This window comes from Pleurodeles waltl, chromosome 3_1 (assembly GCF_031143425.1).
Source record: "Pleurodeles waltl isolate 20211129_DDA chromosome 3_1, aPleWal1.hap1.20221129, whole genome shotgun sequence".
Classification (NCBI taxonomy): domain Eukaryota; kingdom Metazoa; phylum Chordata; class Amphibia; order Caudata; family Salamandridae; genus Pleurodeles; species Pleurodeles waltl.
Window position 1 is genome coordinate 1,888,171,942 of NC_090440.1, and position 21,874 is coordinate 1,888,193,815.

The 21,874-nt window shown below is 42.0% G+C and overlaps 1 protein-coding gene across 2 annotated transcripts in view; it reads right to left on the reverse strand.

Annotated features, from left to right (window-relative positions):
• Positions 1-21,874, reverse strand: part of PARD3B (par-3 family cell polarity regulator beta) — a 2,030,765-nt gene that overhangs the window by 1,726,168 nt on the left and 282,723 nt on the right. The gene's annotated exons all lie outside the window — the stretch shown is intronic.

Here is a 21,874-nt window from a genome sequence, read left to right on the forward strand (position 1 = left end):
GGTTTAAATCTCTCCACAAGCTACAGCAGGACCTCAGCTTCAGAGAGAAGTGAAAATAAATAGGGTTCGTGGGCTACGCAGTGGCCAGGCATTTATATTTCAGCAAAACAAAATACTGTGGTATTTGGAATATAAAATGTGGGGCAATCAAGATGTGGTAAACCACAATAACATTCTCAGGCTGTTGGTCGACATCCCAGGGATTGCAGATATAAAACCAGGAGGCATAGCCTCCATAGAGTATATACCCTCAAGTGATTTTCAACAAACCAAGCCTACAGTTGTCGCCTTTGCTTAGTACTATTATACCAAGCTGGCTTATGTGCGTTAAGCCACCTTTGGAAACTGAGGCCTAAAGATCAGCTGGTTCACTGAGAGTACATACCCCTCACTGCTAGCAAGTCAAGAATAACTCTGATTGGGAAGACCTAAATCCATCATAGAAAGTCTAGAAGCACACGATACTCTTAAGAGCTCCCTCCATTCACAAGCTCAAAGGCCTAGCCAACACTTCTCCGATGTAGCGTGAGAGTTTAACTTTGAGGGAAATCTGCTGGCACACCAGGGATTCTGATGTGTTTCCTGCTCTGTAGAGTTCTGTCTTTTTAGGTTCCTCTGCCACTCCTCTCTACGCTACTTCCTCTAGGCGGCACTTGAGAGTCCAGGAGAACACTGGAGAGCATCTGAATGGGGGCTTAATCTGGGGTCCTGAGAGAGTGCAGCCATCTTGGAGTCTGGTTGGCTTTATCCCTCAACATTCTATTTTTAAAAGCTTTGGAAACTATCGTAGTTTATTTTACTTCCCCTTGAAAGGGAATTTATCACACATGTTAAGCACTGAAAATAGACTGTGTACAGAAAAGTGTGCAAGTCTGCCCAGTTAATGCCGACTAAATATCTCTTTCTCACAACATAGATAGAGTGGGCTTTGGATCCACCCATTTTAGCCACTGGCTTTCTTCAACCAGCCTCTTGTAGCCATTTACTTCAGACATTGACAGTCAGGTATTGGATCAGCCAAATTAATTATTTATCTCACACTTAATGCTATTGGCTGTTTGGGTTTATCGTCCCAACTCTACTCAAGTGCGTGTACTGAACTTCACGAGGAGCTGCTATGCAAATACAGACCCTCTGTTCTCTTCTGAAGGATTGCTCTTGGGTGTTTTACTCTTACGTGACTTAGACCTATTTGACTTTGCTAATGCTCTTGCGCTTATTCTGAGTCAGTAAGTTATGTGATTTTTTTTTTGAAGCAGCAGCTTGAATGCCTCCAGCATACCAGACATCAAGATATGGCTAATGTACCCTCATGCATGAGCCAGCTCTAAGGAATGCTCAGTACACAGCTTCACCACAGCTTCACCACAGCTTCCACCCACAGCAGGGGACACATTAACTTTACAGGATTATCTTGGCTTCTTAATAAACCAACAACAGTTTGCGAGAGCAAATTGGTAACTGCATTCGTAGCCCAAGTTGTTTCAATTTTTGTTATTTAATGACCATTTTAGAATTACAGAATATACACCTCTCTCGATAAGGGAAGTTCTCTAGGCACACACCATAAAACACTTGATTAAGTTCATAAATGCTGAATGTTTCACGTGGAACAACAAAGATATTTTATGCTTACTGATTTTGTTTTGGGGGGGGGTGGGAGGCTGCAAAGTTACAAAATCATGTGGTACAACACTTTAGAAAGACCCAGATAAAAGTGAGGCGGCAGTGAAGGATTACTTAGGGCTATTTTTAATATGAATATTTTTAAAACATTGATCTTTTGCAAGCTGCAACTGCCAACTGCCAATTGCCCTACTAAAAGTGGACTATCAACTGTAGCATGGTATGGTAAATTCTCCAGTCAGAAAGTTTACTCCATTCTAGATTAGATTATACTGTGGTCCAGGCAGCTTGATTGCGTCTTCGAAATCAACGAAGCAACATCACAGGAAGAAGCACATATATGCACAACGTAGTCTGTTTGCAACACATTTTTCAGTTGTAAGCAGCAATCAACTGCTGAACAAACCTTGTTGACACTTACTTGTTGCAACAATAAACAAAATCATTAGCTCACGTATACAACTTTCCAGATTAGTTTAGGTCAAAGCATTTAACAGAAGTAAAACAATTTCTTCAGAGTTTAGACAATATATGTACATGAATCCACTAATAAAACAGATGATTTTCCTATGTATCGGGATGAACATCTCAATACAATTTATATCTACAAAATGTTACTCATAATCTCTGATGACAGTGCTTCATCGATTACACAGAACATGGAAATTACAGAATAATGGCAAACAAAAAAGGAGTATGCGAAAGAAGAAATACTTTTATAATTTGATAAATATTCACAAGAGCACACAAATGTTTATTTCATATTTGTTTCAAGGAGGCTCAATTTAAAGTGTGCAGTCAGTTGTACATATGGCACTATGCTTATCAGAAGATACACATTTGGGGACTACACAGAAGAGGAGAATATCCCCGTTTCAAGGGTTTGGGCCCACGACAATAAATGTTCAAAAGACAAGACTTAATAAGTAGCACTGAGGTTATGGGTATCTTCTAGTTGTTTCAAACCATTGCTAGAGGTTCATCATCAGGACCAGCGGCATCTAGCATGTAGGCAGACTGGTGTTGGGGTAGGCAAATGTGGTGTTGGTGCGTGCATGCATACAAGGTCTCTTCAGGCTCCAGCAACTTTCTTTAGGCAATCCTGGTGCGTCTCTCGTGCTGGTAACCAGCATGAGCGAAGTGCCAGGATTGGAGGGAGCAGCCTCTCAAGAGCACCGGAGGCCTGTGCTTTCTCTAAAACAGCTGTCTTAAAAATTAAAGAAGTTTAAAATGTGCATGTGTGTCTGGCCCTCGCAAGACAGCTGGCTAAAAAGACATGCGTATTTTAAACTATGCACAGCTCACTGCTGCCACTCAGCAGCAGTGGCCCACCCTGTCCTAACACTCGGATCAGGACAGGAGGATGGAAAATAAAATGGTAATAAACTAACTTTCATCCCTGGGGGGGGCTTTTAGGCAGAGAGACGACACTCCTCCGCCCTAATAGAAGAGCTACTCCTGATCAGAACTAGGAAGCATGTAAATACAGAAAATCGGGAACTGCGAGTTTAAGGAATTTTATACACTGTCGAGGATGGCAAATCTGAGTGAAGTGGGTAAGTAAATATCTTACGTGAGACCAATAATGCTCCTAATCGATGTATGGGAAATACTGTATTCAAAGGCGTGTGGTGAAATACATGAGGCACGGTTTTTTGTTTGGCGCTGCCGTAGCAGTTCTGAATGCTTCCCTTTACATTGAGAGGATGCAAAATCCAGAAAGATTTCTAGCTGCAATGGAGAGAGTCAAAGTAGCAGAGGGAACTGGCTAGACGTAGGTGAAGGGAATGGTGCAGAAGAGGAGATCACATACAGGATCTCAGTTTGTAGGAGTTCAACATAACTATAACTATTTTTTTTTTTTTTTTTTTTTTAGTAAGAGGGTGTATGCATCTTATTAAAGAGGTCCTAGAGCTAGGAATTGATGAAACAAAGAAACAAAAAACGAAGTTAACAAGACTTCTTACATTTGAGTGCACATTTGAAACTATTAAAATGATGTTCCAACGAATCCACGCGATAGACTCGAGGGCCATCCAATGTCAAAGAGTGAGGGGAGAGTGGGTAGAATATAGGAAAATAGAGGATGTGTGTCATTCTCATAAAGATGGTAGGAGAAACGAACTGATGCCCCCCATGGGATGTGGTGTGGAGAACCAATAGGAATGGATACAGAATTTTCCCTTGAAGGACCCCAAATGAAGAGAGGGCACTGTAATTTGCTTGTTATCTCTGCAGAATTGTCCAGAAGTCGCCCAGCTCTGGCTCAATTTAGATAATCGAATCCAATATGTATGCCTGCAGTACATCTCATAGACACTACACAACATTTTAACTCACTGTTATCAGGTATGTGCTGTTCCTGCACATTTTCAGACATCACAAAAATAGCAGTTTTTCCGTGTTAAACTGGATATATTTCACCGAATTAAATAACACATTCCACAGTTTCTTCACTTTCACTATGAAGATCATTTTTATCACAACAGCTGTGTTTGTTGGTGTGTGCTTGGTGTGTGCCATAGTAAAAGCTGACCCAGCCGAATGTACATCTGAAAAGGAAATTCACAAGTCAACCTGCTTTACAAGAGGCTTCAAGAAAAGAGTTGTCTAAACTCTGGTAGACAGCCATGACACAGACCAGCGGCGTATTACCAGTGCAGCTGCTTGAAGTAATTTAGGATGGTCTGACATTTGCCTGTGTCTTTGTCACCAGCTGTTGAACACAACCACTCCAAACAACGTGTCCTCTGATTTGAAGAGAGTCGGCGAACATTTAGATAACTCTAACTAGTGCTGATGAGTACACTGTTTTCCCAGATTCTAAGATCCCCTCACACGTCTAACCCTCACCAGGTCATACAAAGGATTTACAGATCTTCCAAAACCGATGAACTCTAAAGCCACTGTTCCTCAAACGTCCAGGCTATCTTAGCACGTAATGAATGCCTTGCTTTAATGACAGTCAAAAATAGAGGGGAGAAAAACTCTAATCACAGCAGCATTGGCATTTAAGTGACAGGTCGACATAAGAGAACACCAGCCGCCCAACCACCTGGAAACAAGCGGGGATTATTTTCTGTTCTCAAACCTTCAAGACAAAGTGTCAGAGGTTGCTCTTGGATTCCCATTTGCTAAACATTTCATTTGTGTCCCACACCATTAATAATCACAGTCCCTCTGCCCTGTAATAAAAGGCACTTTGCGGTCTTCTTCCTCCTAGGCATTATAAGAGGCAGCTCATTGTCTTTTTGTCCTGAAAAAAGGGAAAGGAGTCAGATTCACACTGAAATAACTGTAATCCAAAGGTAGTATTTAGTCAAAATGGTTTTCAGAAGAAGTGAGAGAAGCATTTTACTGCAAACAAAGAGGAAGGACTGCTAGATACATATAATGCTTCGATAAGTGTCAGTATTCACAAGTAGCTAGATAGATAGGACCCAGTGCCAGTCGCCACTTATTAGTTATAGTTAGGTCTTCTTTTCCATAGGAAAAGTAGTTTTTTTGTTGCTATTAACCTTTGCACCATTTGATGAATCTCTACAAATGTTTCCAAAAAGGTGCTACTTTTTGACTAGTTTGTCCATGGCAAGTTTTGGAGTGATGTGATTTGGCATAAATCTGTTCATTAGTTCTTGAGGAATTGAAGGTAAAAAATAATTGTATATTTTGCAAGTTTGGCTCGCGAGAGTCCCACGAGAGAGCAAAATCAACAACCATTTGCAATGCATTAGGTCTCGCATTTGCTTGAGTTAGAGCTGTTGGTGTTGTAAATGCATAACTGGACTTTTCTTACCACATAAATTGGTCAACCCTGCTGCATGATTTGGTCCTGTCTGTCACATAATTCCAGTGGCCCTTCAAATAACTAAAGCACTTCTATTTACCTTCTTCCTCTTTCTGCAACAAAAAATGAAAATATTGCCAATATTTATTATATTTTTTTATATCATTTGGGGTTTCTCCTCCTCCCCCAACCGAGTGTGGGGACCCAGAGATGACCTAGACAGAAAGAGCACATCATACAGTGAGTTATGGGCAAAAATGTTTGTAAAAGGAATGCCCCGCAAAGCATTATGGGGCACGTTTCTGAGTGCAGCAAATATTGTAGTATCTTGATTGTAATGCTCAGAACAGCACCTAAAGGACACCATTATAAAAATAGCGTTTGTAAGAAACATGGTCATGTATCCATATAATCAGCCCCTAGAGGGCATAACAACATGAAAACAAAAAGGGAGAAAGCAATGTAGTGTAACCATATATGTGACCCCTAGAGGGCGTACTGTATTACACATTTTCAGGCCTAGCAGTCCTTCTGAAATACTATTATAAATATAGCCCTTAAAATACGAACTACTAACTGCTGTAAAGCAAACATTCCAGCCATGAGAGAACATAAAAAGGCATGGAATGTTGGGAGGGGTTACTATTTTGCGGTCCCCCCAACCTAGTGTGGGGACCCAGAGAAAGTGTGTGTTGTGCTGAACGATTTGGTGGTGGTCCCATTGTCGTTAGACCACCACAGGGTGAGTTATGGGCAAAAGTGTTTTGAAATAGAAATGCCCTGCATAGCATTATGGGGCAAGTTTCTTTAGTGCATTGAGTATTGTAGCATTGGCTCTTCCGCTGTGCCAGGAGAGCCACTTTTTGGATTTCTGTGTTTTCTTCTGTGTTTAATGCTCCAGTTTGTATATTTTTCAACTGCTAAACTTGTTAAGTGGTACTTGTTAGACCTTTCAGAACTTGCCATGGTTTTCCCCTGTCCTTTTTGCTTCTGACCTCCTGTTTTGATCCTGTGCTGAATTTCGAATTTGTTGGCTTTAGGTCTCTGGGCACTTTACCACTGCAGACCAGTGCTAAAGTGCAAGTGCTCTCTGTCTAAATTGGATTAGATTGGTTATCCATGATTGGCTATTTTTCTAAACTGGTGTGGAGTCCTTTTGTGGAGTCCTTTTGTGGTGTTTTCACTCCATTACTGTGTGTGTATGTATAAATACATCACACATTGCCTCTGAGATAAGCCTGACTGCTTGTGCAAAGCTACCAAGGGGATGAGCAGAGGTTATCTTAAGTGTGTGACTCCCTTACCCTGATTAGAGAAAGGCTCCCTACTTGGACAGGGTGTAAGCTGACAGCCAACTAGATATTACATTTCTAAAAGTACTCCTGTAAAGTGCTCTTCAGATCGAGTTTGCGCTATACGAAACTTCACATCCTCATGTAAAGCACTTCTCCGATTGAGTTTGTGCTAAACGAACATTTTTTTTTAAATGACTAAATAAATTGAGAAGAAGAACCCCCAGCTTGCATTCTTTGTGCGCAGACACCACAAAGAAACAGCGGCATGCCCAAAACAAGGAAGAGGAAGAAACAACACATAGACGTGCAGCCTGGCAAAATAAAATAGTAGTGCGCCACACTAAGGTATATGGCCGGCCGTGCAATAATCCATGTAAAATGGACAGTCTGCAAGGCAGGAACAAAGCAACCTCAAATCGGGAAAAACTTAAAGCATTTACCTATGAAATCAAAGGAACTTTTAAAGCCAGGCCAAGGAACGAATGAAAGTGAATGGCGTGAGATGGGTTTGCTGCAAGCCCACAGATGTACATTACAACATTCCAAGAGACAGGCTTGACCTAAAAATGGAGCCCTGTGATTGGTCAAAAGGCCCATTGCTCCTGTGAGCCTTCACGCTCTTGTGAGAGGCTCCAGCGAGCCTCACAAGAGTGAGTGCTCCAATTGGCTGGCTGATGGAATCTTAGAAATGAAATGGCCTCCATTGCTGTTTCCTGTGAGAAAGTGCAGGTGATGTGGAAATTAAGTAAAAAGGCTATATAAGGAGGCAACAGAAAGGTATGCTGTCCCCATAGATTTAGAGAGGCGGTCTCTAAAGGATAACTACTGCGATAAAAATAATTTTTTATTGTTTTTTAAAAAAAAATTATGATCTCGCAGGACTCTGGTGGGACTCTCAAGGGATTGTGAATAGTAAAGAGGAGTAGGTGAGTTCTCAATACAGTCTGCTAGTAGGGATGCATATTGTGCCCTTTGTTACTGAGAGTAAGTGTGTAAGAGATAAATACTATGATGGAGTGTATATGTATATATATATATATATATATATATATATATATATATATATATATATATATATATATATATATATATATATATCTTTTTTTTTTTTATGTTACACTCTCTCAAGACTCTTGTGGAATCATGAAAAACAGGAAGGAGTAGATGATCTTCCTACAGTAACAAGACTACATACTAGAGTTTATTCAAAAGAGCCTTACTAGAAATGGTGTTTATCAGAGTCTGCTATTTATGTACATTGGCTTGAAAAGAGTTGTGAGTAGAGTTAGATCTCAGCAGAGAGGCCAGTATCTCTCCACACACCCTACTAAGTGCAATTGTCATCTGAGAGAGTGGTCTGAAAGGAAAGGCCAGCCCATCCACACACCCTACTACACGTAGTCGTCATTTGAGAGAGAGGTCTCAAAAAAGAGACCGGTGCATCCACACACCCTATTACACACAGCCCTCATTTTAGAGGGAGGTGTGAAAGGAGATGACAGTCCCCCTTCACTCACTACTACGGACAACAGTCATTTGAGAGAAAGGTCTCTAAGGAGAGCCAGTCCTTCCACACACCCTATTATGCATATCCGTTGTATGGTCATTAAGTATTACTTTACGTTTTTAAAAAATCCTACAAATTCACAGAAAAAAAATCAAAGGTTACCGTAATGTTATAGTTAGGTGTGGTAAAAAGAACTGTTTTCATTTGAAAAGTTTCGAAATTTACTGAAAAAACAAAGGTAATTTGAGATGTCATCAGTGATGTCATAAATGATGCCATAGAACATGTTATGAATGATGTCATGTGAGGTCATAAGCAGTGCATGGCGGGGGCCGAAGTTATAGTTAGTGCTGCTAACTATAACTGGTGGATGTCTGTGTTTTTTAGCTCAAAACATTAATGATGTCATTGAAAATTCACCTAACTAAAACATTATTTTAACCTTTGGTGTTTTCAGTGAATAAATATATATATATATATATATTTTCATATTACCCAGTGGTGGTTTCCACTGGGTAGTTATAGTTAGGTCTACTATTCTATAGGAAAAACATTTTTTGTTCTTCACATTTTTTGTTTTCATAATTACTTTGCTATCATTTAACAAAACTTCATGAAAAAGCAAAAAAGTCAAATCCACCTCAGCTCTTTTCCGGGAAAGGTTTGGGGTGATCCATCAAGAGGGGCAGAGAAAAAGGAAGGGTCTTGCATTTTTCCTTGAACAGCGATACTCCAGATTAGGAAAAAAAACTTGAAAAATGGACAGAAGGGGTAGGGATACCATGCTTTAAAAATAAATACCACCCAGGGTTGCAAGTTATACTTACCTTAAGGCACAAGCTATAGTTCCTTGAGATAACTGTAACTGGTAAATGTTTGTGATTTTGTTTGTTTAAAAGGTATGCATTAATTGACTAATTATAACAGTCCTCCCTCTAACCTTTGTTTTTTTGAGTGATTTTTTAAAAATATATATATAAGATTACCACAAGGTTTTGACACTGTAGTAAGTAATACTACTATGTGACACTATGAAAAGGTGGTGAATGTCATTGAGGATCAAGATCTTGTAATAACATGCAATATTTTTTCTGTGCATTGCGGATTTTGAGTTTATTGCTGCATGTGTTTCTTTAAATGAATAAATAAATGACAGGATGTGTGCCACTGTGATTAAAGCAGGCAACACTCCTTTCACAGGAAGACACCTTTTTGCATAGTTAATGACTTTGCTTTTAATGACCAATTAGCAACAGCTTTTGAATTAACAAAGGAAACTAATCTTAATTTTGTGAAATCGGATGCAGGTTGGTCAAATCAGTGACAAATATTATAAATAAATTTGAAAAAGGCTGCCAAAAACACATGATTTCCACTTTGGATAGGGAAATCATGTAGGTAACTTTAGCTACGAAAACCCAAAAAGAAAAGCCCAAAAGATAGTTCTTCACGCTCGAAAGGCTTGTAATGCGAAGATTTCATTAATGAAAAAAGTACAATAATATCAATATGTAATATTAATATATATATATATATATATATATATATATATATGTTCACTGCAAACTCAAACGTTAAAGTAACATTATAGTTAGGTATGACAAAAGGATCTATTTAATAAAAAAAGCTGAGAAATTTACTGATAAAAACAAAGGTTAAGTTAATGTTATAGTTGTGGTAACTATAACCTGCTCTCCCCCTTATGCACTGCTTATGACTTCACATATGACATCACTCATGACATGTCCTATGACATCATTTATGGCATCACCTAATGCTGGGACCCATCCCCCAGGACCTAGCATTATAGTAAAGGGGGTCACACAACCACCCCTCCCTGGGTCCATTTCAGCCCAACCCATCCCCGAGGATAGGCTCAACACAAGTTAGACGTCCTAATGCTCACCGAGGGCACCCACCATTTCCTGGTTAGGAGCCATGAGGGGGAGTGGGCAGGGGGAGAAACTCCACGGCCCCTGTAGCCACAGCCAGCTCCCCGCATTCAGCGGCTTTGCTCCCACCCCAAGGAGCAACTAATAATGCTGCTCCCTACAAACAGGAGCAACATTTAGAACTGCTTCACTGCCCGCATTACCGCAGGCCGGGAAACAAATTTAAAGTCCACTCCCAGCCAGCGGGATAATCTTTGAGGCTCCGGCCAGCTGAGAGCAGACTTGGGGCATCATTATGAGGGTGGATCCCAGCGGTCTGGAGGTGGTGGAGGTCCTAATCCGCCTTCAAGCAGCGCTGCCCTGGTGATTACAACCTCATTCTCTGCCAGCGGTTTCATGGTGGTAACACCGCCAAGAAAAGGCTGGCGGAGAACAGGCGCAGAACGCCCCCCTGGCCAACACCATTGTAATGTTCACTACCTGATTACGAGCCGGACACAATGCTGTAGCCTGTATACCGCTAGGCCAGCGGGCGGTAACTTAGTTTTCTTCCCGCCGATCTAGCAGGAAACCCATAATAGCTCCGTCAGAGAGATCACTGTATAGGCGGCGGCCACCCTTTTGGGAGTTTGGTGGACAGAGTTTTCTGTCCGCAAAACTCATAATGAGGCCCTTGGTGTTTGTTCCCTCTTGTCAGCAGATTTAAAAATGCTCCCATCAAGCAAAAGCAAACACAGGTTTCCATGCCCACACCGCTGAGCAGGGAAACAGATATATATATATATATATATATACATATATACACATCAATCCAAGTGGCGGCCGCCGAGAGGGACCCAGCCTCATGCCTTTTTTACCATAAATTCACAGAGGATCCGTGAACCTGCAGTAAAATATTTAAAAAGCAGGGACTCTATGCTAGGGCCCGGGGCGTAGTGCATTTATTATTTAAATGGAAGGGGCAGGTGGCCTCCCCAATCCTTTAAGAGGTCTCATCTTCCAGAGCCAATATTTGAATAAAGGAGAGGGGAACACGCAGCTCCTCTTCCCAGGGCAGACATCTTTATAGGGGGGGCGGGCTATGTGGCACCCCTCCCCTAGCTGAAAAGTCCACAGGGGCCACAAATGACCAAATGGGGATGGAGTTGCGTGGTTCCGTGACAGTTTCCCAGGAAGCTCACCCCAAGACACCCTCTATTCCATGCCCAAAATTGTGGATAAGGAGAGTGTAATGTGCTCCCACCCAGCAGGAGCACAATGCCAAGTGGACACTGGGGCACGCTTTAATTAAAAAAAAAGTCAAAATCCTGCACAACCTCATAAAATTGGGCAGCTTGCAGGGAGCTGATGGGGCCACTGACGAGCTCCCTGCAGTTTAATTAATATGCAGCCAAAGCCTCTCATTTATTATTGACAGTTTCTTCAAGAAGCACCCCATAATGCCCTGTGAGGGCTATTTACATATATATTGTTTCTGGTGATGTGCCTCGAAGGGCCAGGACACCACAATTTTTTTTTATGTTGTGGGGGCTGCAGGGATTTCTGCAGCCCTCCAGCAACATTACAAAAAAAAACAAGCATTTGCAATGCAACGGGTCTCGCGTTTGCTCATGTAAGAGCTGATAGCGTTGTAAACTCCTAACCCGACTTTTCACCTACCGGCAAATGTGCATTTATGTACGTAACCCAAAAAAGTGAAATTAACTGTCTAAAAGCGCTCGACTTCTGCCAAGTGAAATCACGCTCTGAAAATAGAGAAAAAGTAGTCCATGAGCCGCACAGAAAACAGCGAGCCTCGCATGTTTTCTGTACTTGGTCGATGCACTTGAGGAGGGCTAGCCACCGGAAAAGGCAAGATGTATGCATGCCTTCGACTAATGAAAGCAAGCAGATTTTAATAGGCAAGCCCACGAACCAATGAAAAACACTGACGTGACGTCGACAGGGCTCCGAGCCCTTTCTAATACCTAAGGCGTCTCGCTGCAATACGCATACGCGAGCGTATGCAACACAGGCTTGACACTAAAAAAGAGTTTCCTGGGTCATTGAATTCAGAAGAATATATCATATTTTACAGCACTTTTCAGGCTGGAACTTTTGCTCTACATCAAGGAGTGCAGCACCCACTAGAGGCTGGTTCTATAGTTGTGCTTTAAGTGGCCTGAAAATGTATTAAAAAAACACAAGGCCCTCTTGTAGTTGTTTTATGACTGTATTTGTGCTAAAAAATGTCAAAATGCTCAATATGTATCTACTTACTTTCACATTTTTCACCCAACAAATATTATAGTAAAAACTCTAAGTAAAAAGCTCAGTGACATTTTTTTTAAATAAATCTTTATTAAACTTTTTTAGTAATCATTATTAATAAACATAGCATTGTGTGCATTACTGAAATACACATTTGAATACAATTATTAGTAATTTTAGAGACAGAGGATAGATCTGCTTCATGCATATTGATATGCTCTCTCCTTGATAAAGCCAATAGTGTCACTTATTATATATTGGTGCTGCAGATGGTTGTGCATGCACAGGGTTGTCTGCTCAGAGGCCAGGCCCTCCAGCCAAACCCACACTGTGCACAGTGATCCAGAAGCCAGCTGCCAAACCCCTGCCGTGCAAGACCAAAAGCCATGCACTGCTGGAGGTTGCCTGCTCGTGGGGAGGTTGGCTGCAGGCCATGTGGCCAACCCAGCATTGCGCACGGTTAGAGACAGTGCACTGCGGGGATGGCTGCCCGTGTTGGGTTGGATGCAGGGCCTGGTTGCAGGTCCTTCGGCCAAATCCCTGCCACAGACATCCAAGGGCGGGGGGGGTTGGTTTTATATACGGTTATAAAAAATATTACTTTACGTTAAGAAACAAAACCTGGAATTTCACTGAAAAAACAAAAAGGTTAAAGCGATGTTATACTTAGGTGAAGATGTCAGTTAAAATATGCTGTTTTAAACTTACAAAACCACTGCAATTCACCAGTTATAGTTATCTCAAGTAACTATAACTTGTGCCCTACAGTAACTATATCTCACACCCTCGACATGCACAGCAAATTACTGCACATATTTATCACTTATGGCATCTTCTATCATATCATTGATATTATCGCTGCAAAGTCTGCAATGAAATTATCAATGAGAAAACTGCATGGTGAGTATGTGGGTTATAGTTACTTCAGGACACAAGTTATTGTCACTTGAGATAACTATAACTGGTGAATTTCGGTGTTTTTTGTACGTTTAAAACAGCATGTGTTAACTGATATCACATAATTATAACGCCACATTAACCTTAGTTTTTTCAGTGAAGATATACATATATGCATATATACATATATATATATATATATATATATACATATACATATATATATATATATATATATATATATATATATATAAAATTCACCAATACTATTCACTGCACTCCATGAGGTTTCAATAGTGCCTATTTATTGATGCCAAAATAACAACCACCAACGCGTTTCAACTCCTCCTTTGAAACGCGTTGGTGGTTGTTATTTTGGCATCAATAAATAGGCACTATTGAAACCTCATGGAGTGCAGTGAATACTTTTGGTGAACTGTATTCCTCGAGACTGGTCCTCTCCGTCACTGGCACCGGCAGTGGAGTGCACCACCCAGCAACTTTTAGACCATCTTTGTCTTGAATATATATATATATATATATATATATATATATATATATAGTTATATATGTGTATAATTAATGCATAGTAATTATATTACAATGCGTGGTTGTGGTGTGCACGGTAATGGTAAATGTCACTGAAGGTATCTAACTGTGCTTTGAGTTAAATCGTTGTTGTACATGGACAGTAAAGGCTTTCGTGGTGTTGGTTTACACCTTAGTAACCTATGTTGGTCACAGGCACTTCCTGTTGCTATTAGTGCTCCTTTGTCAGCGTGCTGGAGTTGCACATGACCTATGCAGGTCCCAGCACCTCAGGGACGATATGTGCTCTAATGGCGCAGTTGTTAATGGAAGTGTTTCACGAGGGTTCGTAGCCGAGTTTCCACACCAGGCCAATAGTGTGCCAATTCAGATTAAAACTCCTTTGTCACCCTGTGCTTTGGTTCCCATATCTGTGAAAATTGGGCGACCCTTAATAATATGCTGAAAACGAGCATAAATGACATCTGAAAATACTATCCCATGCTCAAAAGCTTCAAGAGGTAATACGGTCCTGACTCATAGTATAGGAGAATAGTCTTACAAAAAAAGCCTGAAAGAGTTTCATCACGAACCAAGATCAGAACCTCTAAAGAAAACCAAACAATGCTGCATTGTGCAGGCTAAAGATACTCGCTTAACTTCTCCTGGGGGAAATTAGGTATTTCATGAAAAATAAATTATGCTCAAAAACTGGTACTACAAACAATCGCCTTGAATGCAACGTAAAGAGGATAAAAATAATGCTATATGGAAATAGCTTTCAAAACGTTCTGAAAATAACCTCACACAAGAGAGAAGAGAAAGCACAGATCAGAAAAAAAAGATACAATAAATACCTCTGCTTCGACCTTCTTTCCCCTCTTCCCTCTCAAAACCAATACATTAAAACCTCTGTTATCAGTGTCAGGACAGAAAAACAAATTGCAAGCACATTTTCAATCCAGCTCCACCTGGGCGTATACGTGGCAGAGCCGACTTTAGGTTCTTAAATCTCATAAAACAGGCCATACAAAAACATGATTTGTGTCAACTTTATAGATTTGTGGCACCCTCTCCTTTTTTATGCTTTTCTTCAAAATTGCCTGGTTTATCGACTTTCTCCAGGACACAAAGTCCATTCCTTCTACCATAACAATGGAAGCTTAAGAAAACTTCTTGATGTTCCTCCAAGTGTCACGCGCGGGAGGCCTCGAACATTGACCCAAGACTGTTTACATTCATAATTTCCGAAACATTTCATAGTACCATACATCTTTTCAGATTGAAAACGCGGAAAGCAAGCTCATTAATTGCCCAGTCTGTGTCCTTCCACTCTACAGCTCCTGAATCTTAATCAAAACAACTGTCAATGGTAACCCACAAGGATGGCAGTAAAGAAATGGGGGTCTTCTTTTGATAAGCATTTTGTGATGAATAAGCCTCACAAGGAGAAGTAAATAACTGCATTTACTGTAAAATCAGACCGCCGCAACGATCTGCCCTGTCGCCTCCACCGCTCACGTACATTTCCGCAACCGTCTTTCCTCACATTCCACTTACGAGTCTCGCGCTTGACAAAACGCACGAGGCTACTCGAGATTTACCACTACGTAGTTGCTCATTAAAGCATGCAAATGTCTGGGGCTCTTTTATTGAAGTAGGTGTGCACATCCCGTAAGGAGCACATATTTGCATAAGGCTCTCTATAAAATGTAAAAAAATAAATAAAAAAAAAAGACACTGAAGTCCAATGCCTTCTTTCAGTTAACCACAATATTAACCTCCACCACTCAAGCAGAAGTTGTTAGGCTGGGCTTTGCAACAGGCTGAGGATACCCATGTAATAAATAGGCAGGAGATTCATATAATTGATAAGATTTCACCTGTAATATTCTAGCACACTCTTAAATATACTGAGAGACTTCAGGCAGAAAGACTACACATACATGCCCAAATATGTATTTTGATCACAAGCAGTACGATCAGTTTGCGTCTGGGATTGTCACCCAAGAGTAATGTTCATAAGTACAAAGCACACGTTTTGGAACTTTTCATGTAAACTAAGTCTTCAGCCCCACCCAATAAACTATGCGCAGCATGGTGGTTGAAGTCACTTCAAATTATGATGAGAAAACAAGCATTGGCAAAGCCAATAGGCCTCACCCTTAACCTTGCGCCCTATACGTTTTTCCCATGGTTTTAAGCAATGTTGTACAGCATCCCCGAAGTTTTAACTTTAGGATATTATTGGGGAAAAAGCAACAATAAAGACAAAAGTAAAACAGAACACACTGCATTTGCTAAAAACAAGCTTTGCCATTTCCACAAAAAGGTGTGCACACCATAAAACCATATTTTCACTTTATATACCACAATACTTTCTAACAAAGCTACGATAAGCTCAGTACACAGACACAAAAGTACCCTTCATTACTGAATCCGTAGTAAAACTGAGACACATGATTTTCCAGCATGCCAAGCACCATTGGCTTACCAGGATATCTGATAGCACCTGGAATAGGCCATAAAAGCATAAACATTATTTACAGAGGAAAAAAGGTTACACAACAAATTACAGTTTCGTCCCCCGTCGCCCTGGCAACAAGTCTTCCTAAATAAAAGGTATACTTCCTAAAAACCTCAAAAACACAATCTGTTAATACATCCTTAGTTAACAAATTAAATGGCATAATTCCCCTGTAATTTAATAGCAGCTCTAATGTAGCTCAAAATAGCAGAACAAATTTCCGGGGTAGCTACAGATTGCAAATATCTAAAACTATCTTTGTATGATGTAAAGTGCTTTTGTGCAGAATGGGGCATAAAAACTGAGCCCTGAACGGGCGATACTATTTACAGAATAACAAAGTGCACAGTTGACTGCAGGAAGGCAGTGTTTCATGGAAAGTGGGGAAAAAGGTTACCCACAAACCAGCTAGAGAGAAGGCAACTAAATGATGAACTGTATTAAGCCTTAGCCTTATAAAAATAAATTGTGTGGGTGGTTAATTAACCAGGATAAGTAAGAGTTCAAATTTATGACATTTCAAATTTGCATGTAATTCGTCAAAGAACCCATGCTAAGACTTCTCAATCTGGCTTTCTTCCCCGTGAAAAAAAAATACTTTTAGACTCCTTCCTTTGCTTGGGGCATATCTCTTCAAGAAAGTCAAATTGAGAGTTCAAGCCTAAGCTGTAAATGTTATTCCTAGCATAAGTCCACCATGGAATGGCGTGTCTGCTATACAGGTATAAGCAGTTCTTTAGGACTTTCAGAGAGAATCCAGCCTTGGGGGTAGTCCATATTTTAATCCATAATAACAAAGGACCCATACCCACGAAGTCCTCCAAGAACCCCATTCCAAGCTCTAGATGTGAAATGAAGCTTGCAGTACTCTGAAGTATCGCTAAGAGTCGACAAAAACATTTTTTTTCTACTGTCTGCAACTTCCCTGGCATGACACATCCCCAAACATCTGCTCCGTACACGCCAAGGGGAAAACATTTGCTCCTGTACAGCTGAGTTATCTCCCTAATTGGCTTGCAACCTAACCTATTAGGAAATCCAGTGCTTAAGTTGTGCTTGTTTTTTCCGGGGCGGAGCACCAGCACTTATTTTTGAGGGCCAGCGCTTAATTTTCTGCCTCAGGCATTTATTAAGAGCAAAAGACACATTTGGGAAAGATGGAGGAAGAGAAAAACGGAAAAGCATCACAAAGGGAGGGAGCAGAAAGCTGCAGGAGAGAGCTGAAGGGTCAGCGAGTGGCTGTAAATGGATTGGAGAGACCAGAGATGGCTTCAGAATTATGCTGCCTCAGTATTCCGTTTTTTGCACATTTCATTACAGCAGCCGCGTATTTAAGAGAAGGGCAATGAGCACCAGCATGTTTTTATTTACGAATTAAGCACTGAGCAAATCTAAATATAATTTCACAGACTGCCCCCAGTTTCTGTGCTCTTTGTTTAATTAGCCTCTCCCAGGACCCACTGGCATCAAACAGAATGCTTAAGTAATTAAAAAAGGGATATTAAAACAGTTAGGGCCTTATTACGAGTCTGGCAGTTACAAGACCGCCTGACTCGCAGTGTTAGTCGGTCCACCGCGGCTGTGGCAGTCCAACCACCACATTACAAGTTTGGCAGGCGGACCCACCAACAGACTGGCGTCTCTGCCAGGATCCAAGATTCCAACAGGCTGACGGCGTTCCTGGTTGTAATCAGCCAGGGCAGCCCTGAACTCAGTGCCACCCTGCTGATTACATCCTTGTTCTCCACCAACCTTTTCAAGGCGGTTTCCCCACCATGAAAAATTTGGAGGAGAACAAGTGCTGGAGGCCCTAGGGGAGCCCCTGCACTGCCATGGCATGGGGAGTGCAGGCCCCCCCCTGCCCAGCACCCTCAGAATGTGCACTGTCTGCTTCCGACAGTGCGCATTCCGAGGGTGCTGGTTGACCCACTCTGTGCTACGAAATAGCACTCAGCTTTTTTAAGGGATCAGAGTGCTATCTCGTAACACTGTTCACGTCTGTCTGACCAGAGAGAATACTCTATTTCTAGGTTTCCACCTGTCAGCCAGGTCAGACCAGCAAAAATCTTGTAATAGGGCAGGGAGGGGATGCTTTGCCGTGGTGGTGTTGTCCTCCCCGTGAGTTTGGCGGTCCCGTGTTGAGACCGCCACACTTGTAGTCAGCCCCTTAGTTTTAGTGTTTTTGGGCCCACAGGTCAATTCAAACGATTTTTGATGATTAACTTTAAGCTTCAACTTTGTCAGTTGAAAAGATTTTGCAAACCGTTCACAGTTCATGCCAAGAGAACTGCATCGTCCGCATATAAGAGGATCAGAACGGCTTGTGAGCAAGTTCAGGGATTATCTTTACTGTATGACTCTAACAAAGCACCCAAATAATTAATATATAATCAAAGCAAAAAAATCCTAACTGGACTTTTCTTGCAACATAAATTGAAAGTGAAAAGTAAAACAGTTGACATAAGCAAGTCAATTCAAAGCGCCACGGCCACCATGAGCATGAGTGCAAAGGAGAGACACAAAAGAATAAAGAAGTTTGCTTGCAGTCAAACATATTGGCAAACGTGCAATTATCCATGTAACAGGGTCGATGATCAAGGCAGTAACAAAACTGTCCCAACGAGGGATAAAAGTAAAGCATTTACCAATGATAGCAAAGGATTTTTGAAAGGCAAGCCCATGAATCAGTGAAAGTGATAGCGTGAGGTCAGCGTGGTTAAACACCCACAGAAATACTAACATGTTGGAAAAGCAACCTAAAAAGGGGCTATAATACAATCCAGCCTCACTCCTCTGGCGACCCTTATTGATTTTGTGCATTCCCCAGATAGTGAGTAATGCACTTTTGTAGTTGTATCCTCATGCAGGTGCTTTACTAAACCCAGAAGGGAGTGATCAATTCCCTCCTGGTCCATTAGTTCCTCTTTGAAATGGGGCTTCTGGTTGGCTAGGGTATGTACCTTAGCCAAGCAGAACCCACTCACTCTAGTTAGGGCAAGTCAGAAAAACAACGAAGACTAAACTGTGCTCACCCTCTGGTAGCTTGGCACAGACAGGCTAAACTTAGAAGGCAGTGTGTAAAGTAGTTGTGCAATCCTCCTAACAGTAATCCACTGTAGGTACCACAAGAAGACCCCACACGATGTTTTTAGAAAAAAATACATAATCTTTATATATATATGCTAAAAAATGCGTGTAAACGATAGAGGGCAAATTTTCATATGGTACAGTGTGCAATTAACTCTCCCGGCGCCGTAGGCAGGAGTCGTTCAATACTTGCTATGTGCGGGGCGCAAGGTCCACAAAAATGAAGAGGTGCCTTGTTATAAGAGATATGGTAATTCCCCTGTTAAACTCACCACCACTGAGCGGCTGGGAATAGTGCGTCTGATGAGGTTGGGAGGTTTTCTGCTCGCTCTGTGAGGAAGGTGGGCTGGTGCAGCCATGAACCTGGGGACAGGCAGAGCTGCAGATTTTGCAGGGGCCTCCAGGTCTCAGGCTCATCAGTTTCAGGAGGTCATGGGTACATTTTATTTTGTGCTAGCCGGTGCGGCGAAGTCGCAGGGGCCAGGGAGAGCGGTGGATCTCCTGGGGTGCCGGCGTCCCCAGGCTCATCAGTGGGAGTTGCTGGGGGGCTGGAGGCAACTTCCCCACGTAGATGGTCCCTGTGCTCAGCATCCTGTGCTGACATGAGCAGGCCACTGGGGTTTCTGCTGTGGGGAGGAGGCTTCCCTGGAAAATCCTCTTGTGCCACCCGGCCGCAGACTTATCGACCTTAGGTGAGTCAGAAGCGTCAGGGACGTAGGCATCTTCCCAATGCTGGCAGTCCCAGTGCGTCAGCACGACCGCAATGTCCTCCTGGTGGAAACAACCTTGTGGTGGGGGATCAGAAAATCTCAGCAACTCGGTGGCGGTCCCAGAAAGGGCGGGGGACTGCTCGGTGGTTCTTCGGAGCTGGACGCAACAATGAGGGGTGCCCACAGAGAGCGACTGCTCCTCGGTGTCCCAAGTTGTAGCAAAGATAGGGCACGCAAACAAAGCCATGGAGACTCCCTGGTAGTACTTGGAGGTGGATAGTGCTGTGCAACAGACAGCAGGAAGAGAAGAACTCAGCAGAGCCTGGTAGAAGTTCCCAAATACAATCAAATCCAAGCAAGGTGGCAGTCCTTCTAGCACAGCAGCCGTTACTCCAGCAGTGCCCTTTCTTGTTCTAGGGGTGATCTAATCAGTGGGTCAAGGGGCCTGCTACTTATACAGAAAAAGTGCTTTTGATGTGGAGGAGGACCACAAAGAATCTTTGTGACGTGTGCAGGTCCCCCACTCATTCAATTCAATTCAATTCAATTCAATTTCGGCTCCAGACAGCCAGCAGGAGGTCATCATCCCTCTTGTGTGTACCCCAGCCCTTACCCTTTGAAATGTAAGTGTGAGACCCTGCCCACCCCTTCCTCAAGAAGGCCCATCAGCATGCAGATTTCACCGAGTATTCTGTGTTGTGGGTGTCTGAAGGGAATGCACAAGTGGAACTGTCCCCCCCCCCCCCCCCCCCCCCCAATGCAAGACGTGTACTGGAGGAAGGCTGTAGGCTCACAGGGCAGTGAGTGCAGAGAAATGTCCACTTTCTAAAAGTGGCATTTCTAGACTAGTAGTAATAGATTCAACCTTACCAGTAAAGAGGGTTTATTATTACCATTCCAATGGTACTAAAAATGACCCAACTACTCCTCTCAGATCAGGAATTACAGTTAACGATTATTATATGGAATTCCTAATGCTGGCCTATGAGAGGTGTAGGTCTCACAATAATGTAAAAGCACTTGAGAGGTTTTTCATTACCCGGACATGGGAATGGCGAGGTGCATGTCCTGCCTTTCTACTTACATGGCACACTGCCACATGGGCTCCCTAGGGCCTACTTTAGGGGTTACTTAGATGTAAGCAAAAGGGGAGTGTAAGACTTGGAAAGGGGTTTTAAGTGCCTACTCAGGGTGGCAGTGGGACTGTGCATGCAGGCTCTGCAGTGGCAGACCTGAGACAGGTTCATAGGGCTACTTATGTGGGTGGCACAATCAGTGCTGCAGGCCCACTAGATAGTAGCATTTAATTTACAGGTCCTAGGTGTATGACCTAACACTCTACAAGGGACTTACAGGTAAATCAAATATGTTAATTGTGAGTATATACAAAGTCAATTGGAATAAGAGTGAAGCTCTCCCATTATCCCGGGTTACAGCAAAAGCAACTATCTTAGGCTACAGTTTTCAATGGAAAGCGGATTGCCTGAAGTATCTAGGTATTTATATCAACACAGATTTAGAACGTATGATTCAAGATAATTTAGATCCACTTAGTGCTAAAACGTAATCAGAAATTGAAAAATTATCCCATCTTAACCTGTCCTTCTGGGGTAGAGTCCAGGCAGTGAAAATGATTATAGTGCCTCGTTTCACATATGTTTTAGGTATGTTACCTTTGACAGTTAAAATATCAATATTGCGAGACATTGACAAAGGTATTAAAACCTTTATTTGGGGATCTCGGAGACCTACACTCAAAATCTCCAAA